This window comes from Muntiacus reevesi, chromosome 2 (assembly GCF_963930625.1).
Source record: "Muntiacus reevesi chromosome 2, mMunRee1.1, whole genome shotgun sequence".
In the NCBI taxonomy this organism is placed as follows: domain Eukaryota; kingdom Metazoa; phylum Chordata; class Mammalia; order Artiodactyla; family Cervidae; genus Muntiacus; species Muntiacus reevesi.
In genome coordinates, this window is record NC_089250.1 from 127,309,647 (window position 1) to 127,331,006 (window position 21,360).

The window sequence follows — 21,360 nt, forward strand, 5'->3', positions numbered from 1 at the left end:
AACATCATCTTTATATGTCATTTAGAATTATAAGCACAAGCATACATGTATGTATATATCATAATGTTTCTGTGTATAGATACATGTTTGTACATAACTGAGATACAAATCTTTGGTCACCTGGTGCGAAGAGCTGACTCATTGGAAAAGACCCTGATGCTGGGAAAGATTGAGGGCAGGAGGAGAAGGGGACGACAGAGGGTGAGACGGTTGAATGGCATCATCAACTCGATGGGCATGAGTTTGGGTGGACTCCGGGAGTTGGTGATGGACAGGGAGGCCTGGCGTGCCGCGGTTCATTGGGGTCGCAAAGAGTCGGACACGACTGAGCGACTGAACTGAACTGAACTGAGATACAAATCTAAAGGAAGCTATTGGTTTACCACAGAATTTACAGAGTAATTCCAAAATATAACTTTACTATCCTTATGATTTATATTTTAGGTCCTGAAAAGCAAAATAGTGCCCCAATATGAAGCTTGTGATTTGGCTGTGTTTTTTTTTTTTTTCACATATGTTAAATTGAAACTATGAACATAGCACTTTTCTGTTCAATTAAATATAACTTTGTGAAGGTCAATAGCAAGCTGATTAGGTGGAAAAAAGTTTTAGCTTATAATTGACTTCATATGATTCTAGAGAAATTTTATATTTTCTTATATCTGTGTTATATAAATTTGAATTACATGATATATAATTAACTGCACTTTCATGCTTGTGTACACAGGTGTGCTTCCTGACTATATACCTGTAAAGTATTTCCAGGCTTTTTAATCTGTGTAAGTCTGATATTATTTTATGTTCTAGATGCCATGGTATAAACTTATCTTCCAGGGCTAAAATAAACAAAAGAGAAACACTCATTATCTTTTTGATCTCAATTTTAAATGTATTCATTTTTATACATTCCTAATAAAGACCTAATTATAACATTTCCTGGATGTTTACTATTAGAAATAGGATACAAACAAGATATCTAGTTATCTTATTTGTAGATATATTAGATTCTTTTGGTTTGTAATCTCATTCATATATCTAAGAGATTCATCTTACTTTAGAGCCATACCCCTTCACTCATGCTCTTATTTTGGACTTTTAGGTGGAAAGTCCACCTTTCCACCTAAAACTTTCTTTCTTCTTCTTCTTTTTTTTTTTTTTTTTGAGAAAAAAGGAAGTTAGCTGATAGCATGTCTTTTAGTCATCAGATAATGAAAAGTGAAATTGCCATGGTAATGTTCACACTCTTAATCTCCAAAAGCACTAGTGTACAACCTTACTTGCTTGTCCCAGGGAGCCAGTCATAGAATTAAGCAATCATGTCTATCCTGTGAGTTCCAATAACTGTGGTCACTCTCTTAATGTAGAATGTTCTTTATCTTTATCAACATGGGCTTCTTCAGTGGTTTGGTCATAAGACTCCTGCTGTGGGTTTACTGGTATTTTTTTCTAAGCTTTACCCCTCCCAGTGATTCAGAACTCCTGTATTTTTTCTAGATGAAACAATACTCCAAAATGGAAAATATATATTTGTATTGGTCTAATAAGAATACAGTACAATTTGGCTGCATTCATAACTTAGTAGTTACATTGCTTATAGCATGTATAGCTTCTAGTGTGGCTTGCCCATCCTCCAACTCTAACTGTTTATAGTAGATATTTATCTGTCCAAACTTCTATTACCAAGACAACTCATTGAAAGTGACTGTCAGCATGAAAAGGATGCATTTCTTCCAACTGGTATTTAATCTGGAAAAGTACTTGAGTAGTTATTACTGGCTCTGAAACTTACTTGAGGAGGTTATCCATAACCTGGAACTTTAAAAGTCCCCTTGAAATAAATTGGAACTTTCTTCCCCAAGGGTTCATGCCAAAATGCTCTATGAGGCATCAATAAAAAAGCAATGGGCTTATTTTGCAAATTAAGAATCCTTTCCTAAGAAAGAGGATCTGTATGAAACACCACGAGTTATCCAAGGGTGAAGTGATAAATAGGAAAATGTACCCAGCCAGAGACCTTTGCAATTAGAGAAAACATTCTTTGCTTCATCTTTTTGCAAGGTCGGATTCAATTAGCATGTTCAGTGGACAGTGGAGTCCTGGCTTCTCTTTACAACCTGTAATAGATGCAATTATTTTTCAGGGTTGCCTCCATTCTGTAAATATGCCAGTATTGCCCGGTTTAAAACTAAGTATATTTTTATAAGAACTATGGCCCCTAATTCCTCTCAATTCATGGGATTTCTGCACAGTGGCAGAAATTTCATATCAAGGAAGATGAATAGCCAAATATTAAACTCTTTTGCCTAAACAGATAAAGCATATCAAATGTACACTTGATCTCTTAATAGAAATCCCAACTTCACCTTTGGTTTTCCTCACCCTATAATTTAGGATTATTATGTTCATACTGTAACATACTCAGGCAGATTTATGCAAAATTTTGGTTATTCACTATACCATGAGCTGTAAAATGTCAGTGTGAGAAGAAGTACACTAAAGAGGTAAAAAGTTCTGTCCAGCTGTGATTTTTCATCTGCTCCAGAATTGATCTAATGGAGATAATTGTCAGGGCATAGACCTTTGGATTAGAAATACACTGATGCACTGTGGACAGAGTCATGGCATCATGTATTCTCTCACTTTTTCTTCATTTCTAAGGCTAAATTCCTCCCACACGACTGTGAATTATGTAGCAGAAATTGACAGAAATTTTAATCTCAATAGTGAATGCTCAGTAAATATGTATTTTTATAGGCTGCTCAGGCAGATAGTCTTATCATTACTGGATGCAGAAGATAGGAAACCTGGGTATTATCTCTTTGTTTCTATGCCTTACTCATTTTGCCATACTGGGAGACAAGTTATAAAAGCTGGTAGTGTTCCAGAAGTTAATTTGTGAATCAATTGTCTGGAACTTGAAATACATTTTCCCATAGAAACAATATTAAAAATGATAGGTTAGGACAACGTATAACATGCCTGCTTAATCAGCAATAAATATTAATTCTAAAACTTAACCAAGTTGCTTAACTGGACTTGATTTGTTAGTTTCAATAGGAATGTATTTTTACCAAAGTTAGAGTTCTACCTTTTTATCTCCCACCCAACCTCCAGGCATATGTATAAGCATGTCCCACTGTCTCAATATCTGGATTTTGAGAGTGAAGAAATAAGACAATCTTAGTGCATCTGGTTGTGGTCTCACTGAGTTAGTCCATCTGGGGTTCATCTGGGATGAGATGTAGGGGAAATGGAGGATTAGGAAACTCTAAATATGGAAGCTTAGAGACAGGCGTGTGGAGAATCACTAGCGCAAAGCAACATGGCACTAAATAGACTGTGTAAAGGACATTTGTTACAATATCAAACCCCTTTGTGACCTCAGTTGGGAAGTGTGCATCAGGTGATTCAAATTGCTAGCTGCTCTACACATGCCAGGAAATGACCACAGGAGCACCCGAGTATTGATTTAGAAAAATTTTATACTTAGGAAAATATAAGTTCTATTGTGTAACAACCACCCAATCCTCAATGGGTTAAAATAAGTTTTCCTTCCAACTCATATTACATATCCAACACCTTTCATTGCCTAGAGTTTTAAAGTTTGTGATCAGAGTAATCACACAGAAACCCATGTTAACAGACAGCCAATACCACAATAGTTTCTGTTCATCATAGGGAAAAAAAAAAAAGGCCTCAGGAGGACACACTTTTGACAGTTAAACACCTTGACCTGGAATGGCCTGTATCTTAACTCATTACAGACTGATCTCATCTCTTCATCCAAACATAAGAAAACATGGGGCAGAGTTTTACCGGCTATCTGGAAGCAGGGTGAAATACTAGTGCAGGAAGAAAACTGGAAACATTTGTTGAAATATTTAGACTGCCACACATAGATTAACAAACTATATCCAAGCGATACTGAATACTCATCTTGCAGATTCTCACTACCAGTTTTGAAGATATCAGATACAATTAGTCCTAAAAGAATGATATTAAGCAAGGATTGGAAATAAATACCGAAATAGCAAATATAAAATTTGGTTCTGAATGTGTTTATATAGGTTATTTTCACCTACATTATAGAGCTATATGAGCTTCCTAGGTGGTGCTAGTGGTAAAGAACCCACCTGTCAATGCAAGAGACAAAAGAGACATGGGTTCCATCCCTGGATCAGGAAGATCCCCTGAAGGAGAGCGTGGCAACCCACTCCAGTATACCTGCCTGGAGAATTTCATGGGCAGAGGAGCCTGTTGGACTAGGTCAGGAGCCCCCTGACCTCATGGGGTCACACAGAGTCAGACACGACAGAAGCAGCTTAGCATGGCAGCACGGTATAGACTATATATAGTCTAACCCTAACCCTAACCCTAACCTTACTATGTAACTGGGCTTCCCAGGTGACGCTAGTGGTAAAGAACCTGCCTGACAGTGCAGGAGACATAGAGGCTGGGGTTCAATCTGTGGGTTGGGAAGATCCCCTGGAGGAGGACATGACCACCAACTCCAGTATTCTAGAGAATCCCAAGGACAGAGTAGCCTGACGGGCTAGAGTCCATGGGGTCACAAAAAGCTGGACATGACTGAAATGACTTAGCATGCAGCTTATATGCCATATATGCCATATAACTGCCATATATGACCCATATAAAATTATCCTAAATTCATCAAATGTTCATTTTAGTGTGGTGAGACAGACAGTTAACAATTAAATGAGTCAAGTCTCTATGTAATATGCCAGATGGTGAGGAGTGCAATGAAGGGGAATAACAGGACCATCCCAATTTCCAATTTCATGACTCAGTTTGTATTTTTGAATCAGTAAATTATACTTACAGACTTATGTACTTGTTCAGGGTAATTTTATTTTATAGTTTAAAATATATTGAGAGAGAAAGAGGAGAAAAGAGAATTTTCAAGAAAGAGACACTACACGCAATAACATGACAAATGCCTCATCCACATAGAACTTAAAATTTTTGGCAGTGCACCTATCATGTTCAGAAAGTATCAGAGCACATCTTTGTTGACCTAATCCAACATCTGTGCAGCCCTCCTCTAGAGAAGTGATAAAACTGAATATTTTAAATCTTTCTCACTTCTATTTATTTTCTTCCCTCTCTTGGCTTTATCTAGCAGGCTAAAGGTTTTTCAAGCTGAGCTCCAACCACTCATTTTTTAAGTGTTAAAATATAAAAGATAAACTTGTAGGGAATTTTGTTGTTGTTTGTAACTGAATAGTTTTAAAACATGAAATTCTTGACATTCAAAATATAAACCCTTGGGTTAGGGTATGGATCAAAGGTCTACTTCACAGGGTATTTGTTCTAGCATATAGACTTACTACATTAAATAAAAATGATTTTACCATCGAGAGCATTAGAACTAGAAATAAAAATCAGTTCTTCTCTTTAGTCCTTTTGGAAGACTAGTTACCTCTTAGCAGATGCCCTCACTGGGTCTACACAAAGTGAAAGGCAGTGTACACCAGAGCCAGTCAAAATGAAGCACACAAACATTAATAAAATGAAGAGAATTTTTTTTTCTTAAATAACTTGCTATGAAGAAGGCAGATTGCTACAGAAGTAGCAAGAAACAAAAATCACATACAGTATGATAAATGATAATAAAAGAATGGCTTGTACTTAGAACTAAAAGCTTCATGGAAGACTAACACCCATTGACTAAGTAATTATATTTGAAAAGTGATAGTAATACTATGTTCAGAGCTGAAATTATTTTTCAACATGTCTAATTAAACACAGATATATTACTTTCAGGATTCTTAAATGAAACGATGACAATTCTCAATGTAGAATAAACATGGGGATGTACATGTTCTGTTTACTATTCAATTGTCCTCAAGCTTAAGAATTAATATTATGAACGATAATCAAGCTCCTATGTCAAAAACTGGTCTTTGATCGTTTAAAACTGTTTTAGCTTTTGAGCCTGTATCTCATACAGTCATTGTTAACTAATTTATGTGTGTGTGTGTGTGTCCCATTTTAAAATAACTGGTTCAAAGTATTAAATAGTCTCAAGTGGGCTGAACTTAATCCCCTAATACTGGGACATTCCTGTTCTAAGGATACCCATGTTGTGTGACATATTGCCAGAGCCAGAATGCCTATGAGTTCAATCACTTATAGGAAAAAAAATTTTCTTTTCATTTTTCTTTTAATTGGGAGATTGAGTTACCCTAATGTCTCTCTAACACCAAGTCTCAGATTAGACCTCGATTTTAGCACCTCTGAAGGATTCCAGCGTAATGACATCTTGAAGACACCTCTTATGCTATATTTGAGGTCAAGTTATTACAAGAAAACCCGAAACTTGATGAAAATCCATCCAGCTATACTTTGACTCATGTATTGACAAACTGACATGAGATTTGGTTTATGTAGATAATAGACTTCCAACAGCAAAAGGCCATCTGATGTTTTATTTCCCCAGAATAACCTAAGCCAACATTTATCTTTCCTGGACAAGGTTAATCAGAAAATGGGGAAGTGTCTCTAAAGTGTTGAAATGAGTGATAGGGAGATACTTCGACACTGCCTTTAATTCTGCAGTTGGTGTAACATTTCACCTGAGAAAGAAAGTTTTCCAGAAAGCAATAAATTAACTGTGCTAAGTACCAAAGATACTGATATATTTCCTCAGTATTTTTTAAGTCTCATGAATTCAGATAATACTAAAATATATTTTAATGTAAAATTCCATCACAGTGCTGGCTAATGGAGCATTTGTAAGATTAGTTGTGGCAGGCTTATATTGTTCTTATAAAATTTATATTAAATTTAAACATTCCTCAAATTTATAATTGTATGTTGCAGAACACTGTGGAGTCTTTTTGTGATATTACAGGATATAGAACTTTAGTGTGAAGTATAAAGAAAACCTGAGAAGGGATAGTTTCCTTCATACTTTGTGCTGGTACAGATTCATACTTGGCTTTATTAAACAATATTAAATAGTACAAAGAATTCAGATTTTTTAGGTTAATTTTAAACTAATGTTTTTCCAAACTTGCCTGCTTATTTGAAATTTATCCTATAAATTTTACAAACTAGAGAATACTCAGAGTATGTGTTTAAAGACAAAAAAAATTCAGCTCTGGCAAATTTAATAAAATATCAAACAGATTAATTTCCATTCATCATTTGAGGGACCATTAATACAAGTTCTTTTTCCATTTTTAATGTGAAATTTTATAACTGTAATCAGTTATTTTATGCAAACTAGGAAAGGGCTTATCTGACTTCCATATAAGATTTAAAGATCTATAAATGAGGAAGAAACAAAAATATTAGAAAATTACATGGGAGTGTGAATATCAGATTTAACTCTCTATAGTGTGTGTTAGTTGCTCAGTGCTGTGTGTCCGACTCTTTGCGACTCCATGGACTGTGGCTCGCCAGGCTCCTCTGTACCAGTGATTCTCCAGGCAAGAATACTGAAGTGGATTGCCATTCCCTTCTCCAGGAAATTCTGCCACTGCTGCTGCTGCTAAGTCGCTTCAGTCGTGTCCGACTCTGTGTGACCCCATAGACGGCAGCCCACCAGGCTCCCCTGTCCCTGGGATTCTCCAGGCAAGAACCCTGGAGTGGGTTGCCATTTCCTCCCCCAATGCGTGAAAGTGAAAAGTGAAAGTGAAGTCGCTCAGTAGTGTCCGACTCTGTGACCCCGTGGACTGCAGCCTACCAGGCTCCTCCGTCCATGGGATTTTCCAGGCAAGAGTACTGGAGTGGGGTGCTATTGCCTTCTCCAGATAACTCTCTAGTAACTGGTAATTTTAATACTGGGTTGACCAAAAGGTTAGTCTGGGCTTTTCCATAAAATTTTATGTTAGGGAAAAACTGAAAGAACTTTTTGGTCATTAGAATAGCTTAGGTAAGACATAACAAGCAAGTCCTTAAAACAGATTTAGAATACTTAAAACGTCCATTGTAATCTGTATTAAAAAAACATAGGTACACACTTTTAAGTTGAAATAGTCAATCTTTTTAATCTCCAAAATGTGTGGTCAAATAAGTCATTGTTAAAAAGTTGTCCATTTAATTTATATTTGTTATTGCTGTTTTATATAAATCTTTTACATGCTTCTTTAGTTGGTTATTATTATTGCTGTTATTATTACTATTCTTGTTACTATTATTGATGTTGCACAAGGTTAAGAGACTGAACTGTAAAAAAAACAATTTATCCTTGGACTTTGGACTGACAATAAATATATAGTTGAGCTAGAAACAAAAACTATGTGTTTAGACTTTAAATAAACTTCCTAGTACTCTACAGTTATTGATAGTGATAAATGAGCACATCTATGGAGACACTTGTTTAAGATTGAGGGTTAAGAGATGAGACATCTAATTCCAACCTTCCACCCTATATTCTTAATGATCTCAAGCAAGGGGTTAGAAATTCCCTGTGCTGACTATGTATTGATATCCAAGGCACTTTAAAAGCTACTTACGTAATAATGGTATGGTTGCTATTTTTTAAGTCTTACCATTTAGAAGTGCATGTGAATTTTTTATGAGGGAAATTGCATCTGGAATTTTCTTTCAAATAGACTTCAGAATGAAAAAAAAAAAAAACAAAACAAAGAAATAAACAACAGTAAAGGCAAGTGGAAGGGGAAAGGAAAGCAAAGGGACTGCAAGGGAAAAAAGAAGAAAAAAAAAAGACAATTTAGCTCTGGGTAATAGATGAAACAATACTGTCTAATAAGTATTGAGGTTGGTTGGTTGATGCAGAAGGCTTCATTCTCTGTTCATTTTTGTGTGCAGTTGCAAAGTCAAAAACAAGCAAGCAAAAAGCTACAGCTTTTTCCTCAGGCTCTAGTTTTACCAGTTCTAGAGATTTTAATTTAATTCTTTGAATTACTGGTTCCCAGATTATGGTGCCCAGAACAATGTCATTACCTGTTCATTAATTTAAAATACAGATTATTGGGATCTACTCATGAACTATTAAATCAGAAATCCTGTATTTGTTTAAAATAGAGATCATTGGGATCCACCCATGAACTACTAAATCACAAGGCAATTCCTGTGATTTTGATTTGTAAATTTAAGAACCATATCTGTGTGAGGTTCTATATTGATGTTATTATTTAGTGATCTAGGTTATTCTCCTATGAGGTAGCACTAAGAACCACTGGATAAAAAGATCTCTGAGGTCAATACATCCTCTAAAGGTTTATTTAAAAAAGTAAATCTCAAAAAACACAAGAAAACACATTCATATACTTATTCATATTCATATATACACATTCATGTACATTTTTACCCCTTGAATTTGCTTTACAATGTGGTACAGATTCCTCATATAAAAATAAGTAAATTGATAGATTTTTCATAAAGTTTTCATTTTTATGTATTTTTATATATCTGTGTAAAAATTAATTTTGAAGATTGAGCCCTCCAAGTCAAATAGAGAATTGTAACTTATAAATTTATAAGTAACAAGTTGCAGGTACCTAAATACTGCAGTAGCTGCTTTGGTTCTGAAGTGAAGGTTGTTGTAAAGAAATGTATCACTCTCTGTCTTTTCACCTTTCCTCTTTAAAAAAAAAAAAATATATATATATATATATATATATATATTTATTTATTGGAGTACAGTTGATTTAAAATGCTGTGTTAGTTTATGTTGAACAGCAAAGTTTATCAGTTATCTACTGTTTTTTGGATTACTTGTTTGAAATCTCAATCTAGATTTAGATTACAAATATCCACTCTTAAGATTCTTTGCCCACATACTTCATTAGAGTATTCAGTAGAGTTCCTTCTGCTATACATAGGTTCTTATTATCTATCTTACATACAGCAGTGTGTATGTGTGAATCTCAATCTCCTATTTTATCCCCCTCTCATTCCCTCCTTGGTAGCTATGAGTTTGTTTTCTTATATGTGACTCTATTTCTGTTTTGTAAATAAGTTCATTTGTATCACTTTTTTATATTCCACTTAAAAGTGATGTCATGTGATATTGGTCTGTCTCACTTCACTCAGTATGACAATCACTAGATCCATCCATGTCATTGCAAATGACATTATCTTACTCTATTTTAACGACTGAATAATATTCCAGGTATATATATGCCACATCTTCTCTATCCATTCCTCTGTGGGTGGACGTTTATATTGCTTCCATGTCCTGTCTATTGCATATAGTGCTGCAATACACCAGGGTGCATGTATCTTTTCAAATTACAGTTTTCTCTGGGTACATGCCCAAGGAGAGTGATTTCTGGATCAGAGGGAAACCTTCTCCTACACTGTGAGTGAGAGTGTAAATTGGTCCAGCTGCTATGGAGAAGAGTATGGAGGATCCTTAGAAAACTAAAATAACACTCTTGTTGAGAAGATTAAATTAAAACATATAAAAGACTAAAGTAGTACCTGACATATAAGAACAGCTAAGTATTATTTTAATTTTTGTTGTCTTAGTTTTTGTTGCTCTGATGCTGCTGCTAAGTTGCTTCAGTCGTGTCCAACTCTGTGTGACCCCATAGACGGCTGCCCACCAGGCTTCCCCGTCCTTGGGATTCTCCAGACAAGAACACTGGAGTGGGTTGCCATTTCCTTCTCCAATTCATGAAAGTTAAAAGTGAAAGTGAAGTCGCTCAGTCATGTCCGACTTTTCGTGACCCCATGGACTACAGCCTACGAGGATCCTCCATCCATGGGATTTTCCAGGCAAGAGTACTGGAGTGGGTTGCCATTGCCTTCCCCGTTCTGTGCCTCATCTATATATTAATAAGTTACTCTGCATATATCTTTACAGATTTTACCATGAAAAAGTTATAAAAATTTTAGATAAATTTTATTTTACATATTTTCTAATGTGTTTTTTTTTTGGTGTTATATCAATAACTGAAACATATTATGTTTACCTTAGTGAAATATATTAATATTTATCCTGAGTGTTATCTTACATGTAAATCAAATAGCAGTATCTCTTTTATCAACTTATTTTGATTAACCAAATGTCAACATTTATTCCTCCATAATTGCATAATTTGTTGGGAAGAGAGTCAAGACCTTTGCTGCTGGGTAGAAAAGAGCAGAATATAAGCAGACTTCATTTTTTCAATAAGCAATTCTGTAATGATCTAAATGGACCCAATATTTTTTAGTACTGAGCTTATGGACTATTATCAATTCCAAAACACTTTAGCTGTAATCCTCAAATTTATTGAAATTGTCTTTAACATTGGGATATATGAAGTTACGAGACTCCATTTTGATAAAGTTTTGATAAATTTTGGAAGCAAAAAATATAGGGATTTGTTTTTTGTTTTTTCTAATTTTAGATGCCTTATTTTAGGTAATCTTCCAGTTGACCAGCTATAAGATGTTAAATTCTATGGGTATAAATTTCTTCATCTGCAATATGAGTATTTGGATGAGTCATTCTAAAAGCAATTTTAATAGAGAAGACACTTGGTTTCTTTAGTTCTAAATATGTCAATTATAAGTTTCATTCTCAGGTAAGCCATTTAATCTGATTTCTGAAATCACACATATACTAAAGAGAAGATGGGCCTTATGATCTCTGATGCATTTTTAGACTGTGTGTGTGTGATAGATTGTGATCAATGTGTCTGTGAATCTATGTCTCTCTAGGAAACAGATTTTGAGAGTAAGTTATATGTTTGTAAATCAAAAATGGATGATAGTTTAAAGGAGGTAAGTTTCTCATCACTGGAGTAGGAGGTTTAAGGTAAGCAAGGAGACAAGTCTAGAATGATGTTTGTATGAACTCATGCTTAACTTGATATAGAGATGGCTCCATATAGAACAGGGCTTCCCAAGTGGTGCTAGTGGTACAGAATCCACCTGCCAGTGAAGGAAATATGAGACATGGGTTCGATCCCTAGGTTAGGAAAATGCTTTGGAGTAGGACATGGCAAGGAGAAGGAAATGGCAACCCACTCCAGTATTCTTGCCTAGAGAATCCCAGGGACAGAGGAGCCTGGTGGGCTGCTGTCCATAGGGTCGCACAGAGTCGGACACGACTGAAGCCACTTAGTAGCTGCAGCAGCAGCAGGACATGGCAATCCACTCCAGTATTCTTGCTGGGAGAGCCCCATAGACGGAGGAGCCTGGCGAACAAGGGTCACAAGAGTTGGACACAACTGAAGCAACTTAGTGCACACACACATGTAGAAAAATGTACAATTATATGTACATACATTAGTGTGTATGTGTGTGCTCAGTCATGACCAACTCTTTGCAACCTTCCAGGCTCCTGTGTCCATGAAATTTTCCAGGGGAGAATACTGGAGCAGGTTGCTATTTCCTCCTCCAGGGGATCTCCCTGACACAGGGATCAAACCCACATCTCTTGCACCTCCTGCACTGGCAGGATTCTTTACCACTGTGCCACCTAAAAAGCCCATATACATTAGTAAACACATATATTGATTTGTTCAGGCAGCTGATAGGGATTAGAAGCAATAAAACTCTAGTAACAGTGAACGCATCTGGTGGACATATCTTGGTTTCTCATGCCATTCTCCAATAAAAGCAGCAGGTTCTCTTAGAGAAATGACTGGTTCTAGAACTCAGGCAAAGAATGTACATGACAAGCCTGGAATATATTATTTGGTCAGAAAGTAATGAAGGTTTCAAAACAAACAAAACCCACATGCCTGCTATTCTGTTAAAGGGACTCGACAGCTACCTGAAATAACCCATGATGGCCAAAGAGAGAACAATTTGAGCAATAACATAATACTGGGTTATAATCCAAAAGAAATACCTTTGAGGCCATGTTGATATAAATAAATGACTAAGTAACTTAACTGGCAAAGAAGGACAAACTTTATTAGAAAAATTACAAGTAATAGAGTATTGCTGCTACTGCTACTGCTAAGTCACTTCAGTTGTGTCCGACTCTGTGTGACCCCATCCCTGGGATTCTCCAGGCAAGAATACTGGAGTGGGTTGCCATTTCCTTCTCCAATGCATAAAAGTGAAAAGTGAAAGTGAAGTCGCTTAGTCACGTCTGACTCTTCGAGACCCCATGGACTTGCAGCCTACCAGGCTCCTCCGTCCATGGAATTTTCCAGGCAAGAGTACTGGAATGGGGTGTCATTGCCTTCTCCAAATAGAGTATTAGGTTGGACAAAAAGTTCATTTGGGTTTTTCTGTAAGATATTATGGGAAAATCCTGTGCAAACTTTTTGGCCAATTCAATATTTAGATACTCAGTTTTCAAGAGGGAAGTAATTATGCATTCCTTAAGTGTGGGCTATATATATAAATATATACTTCCTTCCAGAGAGTTCTCTATGGAAAGGGGAGTAGAAAGTAAGTTTATAATGGGAAACCTTAAAAACATACCTTAGCCAGTGATCAAGGTTGACATCAATAATAAGATATTCTGGATGGCATGCTGAAATGATAAAAGAGAAAAAAATACATTAGTTATTAGCTAAGAAAATTTTAACAAAGTAAGAAACTGAATATTTAGCTCACTAATTGTGAAAAATACACTATACTAATGTAAGATGTTTATAATAGGGGAAACTGGGTGCTGGGTATCTAAAAACTCCCTGTAATCTATCCTCAGTTTTTCTATGAATCTATAAATACTCTAGAAGTAAAGCTTTCTTAAAATAATGTAACATTTTAAATTTGTCTTTTAAACCAGAATTTCTTATTTATTTAGCATTTTACAAGATATCAAAGCTTTTGGGGATGTTTATTTTTTAAAACTTCCATGAAAACAGTACTTTTTAAATTTGTAAAGTTTCTTCCTAGACTTCAAAATAGAACTTTAATACTATTTCAAATGCTAGCTTGATGACACATGAGTGAATTGGCTGAAAATTAGAGTTAAATATTCAAGAGGCTTTTGTAAGTGTCTTGATATTCCTCTCAGCAAAATAAGAAAAATAGAGAAGTTTCCAGAGTGACAAGATTTTTCACTCTACTGTTGCAGAAATATTGGAAAATCTGGTTTAATAGAAGATATTTATGGATTTTGTAGACTTTCTGTAAGGACATCTGTAAGGACATCACATATTTCTATTTATAGCTTCACTGCTGACTATCTTCCTTATCATTCAATTTGGGTTTTATTTTGTTAACCATGTTTGTGTGCCTCAGAGGAATGGCATTGTTGCAAATTAGCCATGGCAAAGATTAGCTGGTAAAATTGACTGTAACAGAGATCATTTAGGATTAAGTAAAACTATCTGATTCCGAGGATGAGCTATGTTTTAAGAGGGGGAAAAAATAGTAAGTTTGCTGGCTTGTCTAAAAGACTAGGAGCACGGTTGGTTTGTCAGAATATTTTCTACATTCCCTTCTATTTTCCCATCTCAATTGACAGCTATTCACTTCACCTTCCCTCTTCTCAGACAGCATGCTGACATGTCTGAGTCTCCTCACCCCATTCACTTTTTCTAAACTCTCCCTCAGGGAAACTGAAATGTCAGCTTTTGACTCTGGAAAAGATTGATTCATCATTGGGAGTTCATTTTGCCTTCATTCCATTCTTCACTATATTGTCTGGGTATACATATGCAATTATATTAAAACAATTATAGGAATGTAATGAAGTCATTCTTCTTAGTAGCCATCTTTCATAATCTACTTAAACAATCTCTAACAATTATCATTCAGAGAAGGAACTGATTATTTCTGGTCATCTTTTTTTCATCTCCAAAAACCCCTAAACTGCTATGGCTTACAAATTTCTACTGGCTCAGTTCTCAATGATGGAGAAGTCTTAAAAGTTTATTAAATTCCCACAAAATAATTGTTATTATTTTACCCAATATATTGGTTAAGTTTAGATTAGGAACAGGTTTTACTGTAAAATTCTGTGCCATAGTTTATGAGGGAGAAAACCCCTTCCCATTCCTTTATTTTTGAGCCAAAGTTGGTTTCTGTGGTTTTGGACATTTGATAATCAATGTTAAATTCCTTATTAGCATCTTTATCATTCAGTCACTCAGTCGTTTTCCACTCTTTTTGACCCCATGAACTGCAGCACGCCAGGCTTCCCTGTTCCATTCACTTTCTAATATATTCTCTGTGAGTGTTCATATAGAATAGCATTCTGGATTTAAAGCATTTCTTATTGTTTAAACCTGAAAGAATCTCAAAACCTCTTTAATTTTGTTTGAAAATCCTATGTGGATGGACAGTCAAGTTCTATTTGGAGTCTCAGTGGAACATAGAAAAAGTGAGGCTGTCAGTTGGCTTAGAGATAGGAAAGTCCAAGGAAATGGCGTGGGGCTGATAAATGCTAGGAATCAGGGAGAGTGAGTAAAATTGATGAAAATTAGGTCCAGAAATGAAGATGAGTCAATTGGAAAGGGTAATTTCCTATGAGTTATTAGAGATATGGGTAGAATCTAGTGGAAAATCCAGTACAGAAGCATAGATAAAAATAGAGATTAAGCATATGAGGAAGCAGTCGCAATTTATAGGAATTGTTCCTGGAAGAAGAGACTGAGGTTTAAGTTGAAGCTAACAAGAGCATCAGGAGAAAAATCTCCTGCCCAAGTGTCAGAATGCTCTCTATTGCACAATGCACTCTTTCTGTGTGATAGAAGGCAACATAGGCTGACACACCTAAGGAGACTGTCCATTCTGCAATAAAATATCAGAGCCAAATGCATTGTAAATAATAACCAGAACTGAAGTGAAATAGAAGACATATTTACTTGCAGTTAGAAAAGGAAATTAATAAGCTAAGTATAAATATTAGAAAGTAAGCCAAAACTTGAAATCTGAAACCCCTGCTTATTAAAGAAAATATTGCATTGTGTTCTATGAAGCTATAGAGTCTGACAATTGGTTCCTCAATAAATATGACAAAGTTTTTAAGGCTGATGTGAAATACTCTTGTAAATTAAAAAAAATTATTTCTTAGGGTAAATCTTACAGTATTAAATAGAAAACATTTGGGTGGTTTTTTTTTTTCAATTTGAAAATTTGCCCATAAGTTGCCAACGACTTTCCTAGATATTGTGCCATAGTTTGAATACACTCCAATAAGAAAGGTGTAGGTGACTTTACTTATACATGCAATTGCCACATACCACAAAAGGTCTTTCAAATATTACAGAATAATATAGGTTAAAATCAAACTCTTTAGTTGCCTCATGTACCACAGTTAACAGCAGATGTGTTATTCATGTACTCCTATATGTCAAGAATTTTCAAACTTTTCTAACTGGAATTTTTCCATTCAAAGTATTCTGTGTAGCTTCAATGTATAAAGTAAATAAAAGAATAATTTAGATACAATTGGTGAAAGTGAGAGATTTCCAGCATAATCTTGATCACTTTGTCTTCCCATCAGTCTTCCCCAGTGACACCACATATCTCTGGGGAATTCTAGGGTTCTCTGAAATGTAGTTTAAAACCACAGCTGTCAACTGTATAAATTTCAGCCACTAAAATATAATATGCTTGGATCACAGTAGTGGGTTTCTTGCAAGTCATTGGTAAGCCATTGAGAAATCATTTCACTTCCTCCAACCCCACTAATTTTGAAATATGGCACTTGGTAAAAAGAATTTTAAATATTGAAAAACTTGTTATATAAAGATGAATCAGCTTCTAATTTTTATTTTTCTATCATATTTTCCAGGTATATATTTGTTTTAATTTCTTCTCTTTCCAAAAGTATCCCATGCACTTGCCTGTGGCCTGCACATGCATGTACACGTGCAGACCCCAACATGTTCCTGTTTTATTCAGGTGAAAAAACAAAAAATCACTGATTTGTACTTTAATTTATGCACCTAAGAAATATTAACCTGCTTTCCTTCTTTGAGGGTATAATTTAAATTCTATGTAGTGTTTAATAATATATAATATTTGGCTATGGCAATATTTATTTTACCAATAATTAATTGTGATTTTTAGACTAGAGTATTTTATTAATTATAATTATTTAATGATCAACTTTATAGAAATATTTGCAAATATGTGCAAACATTTATGTAGGATGGAGCCCTAGAGGTGAAAATGCTAGGAGTTACTGAAGACTGCTCTCCAGTGAGCCACAGAGACTCAGGTCAACAGTGATGTTCACTGAAAGACTGTATGTTTACTTCCTCTGCCACATGGTACATCATCAAATCTATTTTATCTTTGAAAATATTGTCATTTAAAATTTTAATTGCTTTCTTTAATAGCTAGTAGATTGGGCATATTTTCATACAGTTGAAAGCCGTTTCATTATTTTTCCCCATAAATTGCTTCTATCAGTATCCTGTTTTCTAATTAAAAGAACCCTTCTAATATTAATAAAACTACCTTCTTTTGTTTTTTGAAAAAACATGGTCAAACTTCTCTATTTTTAAATTTTACCTATGAATTGCATTTAACATTATTTTGGTTTAGGGCTCTGGATTTGTTATAAAAGCTAATTGAGAATAATTATCAGTGTCAGACTCTTCTTTTCTATATTCTCTAGTGATGTGTATAAAATGCACCATTAGAACAGAATTTTACATTCATTTCTTAGAAAATGATACATGTCTTGAGTAATTAGTGTGTTTCATTTCAATTATGAGAAATGCATAGTATTTTTCCTGCATGAATCATGGTTGCTGGAAAGTTCAGTCAAGTTTGATAGTCAATTAAATTTTTCCTTACTGTCATTTTTGGTAAATTTTATCTTCCATTTTACAATTTGTTTTCAATTTGCATCTGTATTTTATTGGGCAGTCTGAAAACAATGATTTTTTATGTGTGCATGATAGATACAGGGTTTCCCTCATAGCTCAGTTGATAAAGAATCCACCTGCAATGCAGGAGACCCCAGTTTGATTCCTGGGTCAGGAAGATCCAGTGGAGAAGGGGTAGGCTACCCACTCTAGTGTTCTTGGACTTTCCTGTGGCTCAGCTGGTAAAGAATCCGCCTGCAGTATGGGAGACCTGGGCTCAATCTCTGGGTTGGGAAGATCCACTGGAGACAGGAAAGGCTACGCACTCCCGTATTCTGGCCTGGAGAATTCTTTGAACATACAGACCATGGGGTCTCAGAGTCGGACACCACTGAGCGACTTTCACTTTCATGTTCATTTAGATATGTGTATTGGGGTGTGTGTGTGTGTGTGTGTGTGTGTGTGTGTGTGTGTGTAAAAAGAGACAGAGACAGAATCTGTTCCAAGCAGGCATAAAGTTATTAAGCTAGACAAGACATTTCCAAAATGTTATATATTCTTTGCAATGAGAGCCACACATGTTCTAGTCATCTATTTCTACAAAATGAACTTCCTGAAAACTTAATGGATTGAAAATACCTTATCTTTTGTGATATTTATTTCGGACTGATTGACTGAACTAAGTGGTTGCCATTTGGAGTCCCTCATACAGTTTCAATTAGAGGGCCACAGAGGCTGAAGTCATCAGGAGACTTTTCATCTTCTTTCACTTAAAGTGTGAAGGCTGAGCTAAGGGGGAAATTGATCATCTCTCTCTCTCTCTCTGAACCTCTTTATGTGGTTAACTTGGCTTCCCTCATAGCCTGAGAGGCTCAGAAAAGTATGATGTTGTACATGATGATTGAGAACTCCAAGAAATTCAAGGAGAGAAAATGTAGATCTTGATTCTCAATGGTAGAACCGTCAAAGGATTTGTGACCATCTTTAACTTCAGGTGTCATATAATAAGAGCTTCCCTGGTGTCTCAGATGGTAAAGAATCTGCCTGCAATGCAGGAGACCTGAGTTTGAGTTACTTATACATTCATACGTAACTTATCCCAGTTATGCTATTTGTGGATATATGTTTATTATACGTATACATGTATATCACACAATACTTGTATGCATTCTGTACTATACTATATATAATCCTGCACGGGTACTGCTTACTAAAGTGTTTTATTCTCCTTCATCTCTTCCTCACAGCCCTACCAGGCAGCTATTATAAGTCTCTTTTTCAGGTATAGATACAGAGTAATTTATTTTAGGCTAGATTGTTAAACATTAGTGATGTAAGTTGAAATTGAATCTAGTGACATAATAACTTTTTATCCTGGAATCTGCTAGGATGGTGTGATTATCTAGAGCATGGGGCTCCTAGAGGAATGTATCTAAATGTTCATAGATTCATAGAAAGTTAGAAATTTTGAGCTTGGCAGAACTGTAGGGATTATCTTTTTTCACCTCAATCTTTCATGATACAGAAGTGAATTTTCAGAAAATGTAGGCTATAAAGTATAGATAGTGGTTAGAGTCTGACAGGCCTGAATGGCAGTCCTACCTCTGACTTCACCTACTGTGGAACCTCTGAACACTGTCACTTTCTGTTTCTCCATCTATGTCATAATCTATCTGCTGCAGCGTAACAAACTGCCACAAAGTTTACAGTCTTCAAACAGCAGGGATTTGTTATATCTATAGACTATGAAGGTTACCTGGGATGTTTTTCTGCCAATCTTGAGTTTGCTTAGGAAATGCTTGTTTTACTGAGTCTAAACTCAGTTGGGACAGCTGAATCATCTGGAATCTTTCCACAGGTGGTCGTTCATGGCAAAACTCCTCATCTGTGGCAGTCTCAGGGCAGCATCCCCAAAGGTGCAAAGGCAGAAACTGCAGTTCTGTTGATTTCCAAGCTTTGGAACTCACAGGATGTTACTTCTGCCTCCTTTTGCTGATAGAAGCAACTCACAAGGCTGGAGCAAATTCAAGGTGAGCTGTCATCCACTTATTGATGGCAGGAGCTGCAAGTAATATATAGCTGTAGTTCATTGACTGCAGTCTCTAAAACAGAACAAACTGAAATATGTCTTGTAATAGAATACATATATAGGCTTCCCAGGTGGTGCAGTGGGAAAGAATCCACTTCCAGTGTAGGAGACTCAAGAGACATGGGTTTAATCCCTGGGTCAGGAAGAGTCCCTGGAGGAAGAAATAGCAAACTCCATTCTTACCCGGAAAATCCTGGGGACTGAGGATCCTGGCAGCAGGTTACAGTCCATAGGGTCACAAAGAGTTGGACACAACTAAACATGCATGTGAGGGTGTGTGCATATATATATATATGTATATGTGCATGTGTATATATTAATACACACATATGTATACACATATATATATTATATTTAATTTAGTGCCTAGAATTTTAATTTTCAACAAAAAACTTTAATCTTCTCTGGCACTCTTGTTACTTTTGAGGACTTCTCAATAATGAGTTATTGACAAATTGAGCTTAAGTTTTTAATCAGGTTATATGATACAGTTTTATACTCTTTTTTCCTCCAGAGAATAGCTCTGGTTTATCTGTGTTTCAAATTCTGCTTCAAAGTTAAAAGTAATTTAATTTTGGACTGCTGCCTCCTCTATTCCCACCCCTAGCTCCTTTGCTTTTCTTTATTTTTCTCTTGAGTACAATATACACCGCCACTTAACATAAATGTTTCCTTTATTCTGCTTTACTTCTAGAATGTCATCTTTATGGGAATAGTAACTTGGTTTTCCTTCCTCCTCTGCCCAGGAACTAGAAACCAAATGATACGTGATAGATGTTCAATATGTGTAGTTTGAAAGGGTGCATAAATGAATGTTTTTTTCACCTGTTTCAAAGCCCAATTCCACAGCAACAGAGTGGCACAAACTGGAGCATTAACCCCGGGGATCTTCTTGTAGATCTAGATTAGCAAAACTTGCTTAATCCGATTGCTTTTTGACTAGTTTTCTTTTGCTGAAATGTATATTTCAAGGAGAACATTCCCTCTCCACCTTCGAGAAAAGAACAGACACATGATGTCTACCAGACAACACATCATTCCTTTTTGAACATTACTGAGATATGTCAAAATACAACATAACCTAAGAACTTTTTGAAAAGTATTCATAGTATTTTTACCTCTCGGCCCAGTGTCAAGGAACTTGTATTATGTTTAAGAATGTCACTGATCCTAATATAACTTCTGAAATTTTTCTGTAATGCTGTGAAATATTTTTTTTATATATTTGTTTAAAGAGTCAGATTTAGAATAATTTGTGAAAAACATCTGTGAATTCCAATACCTCATAATAAAGGGCTATATTTGTGCTTTTCAGTTAATGTGGAAAATGGAGTGGATTACTTTGCTTGAAGTGTAAATGTGTGAGACTTCACAATGACATGATATGTTATTGGACAATAAGATATTTTTTGAAAATTACTTCCTTCTCAGTGGAAAATACTATTATTACTAAATCCTTCTCTACATGGAAAAAAATGACAACATAGAATGTAAGATTTCAAGACAAATATTATATAAGCACTTTGCTTCTAATCTCTCTTTTATGAAGTTAGCTGATACAAGTAAAGATAATGCATCTCAGTAAACACAAACTGAAACATATTTTCTAAAGTA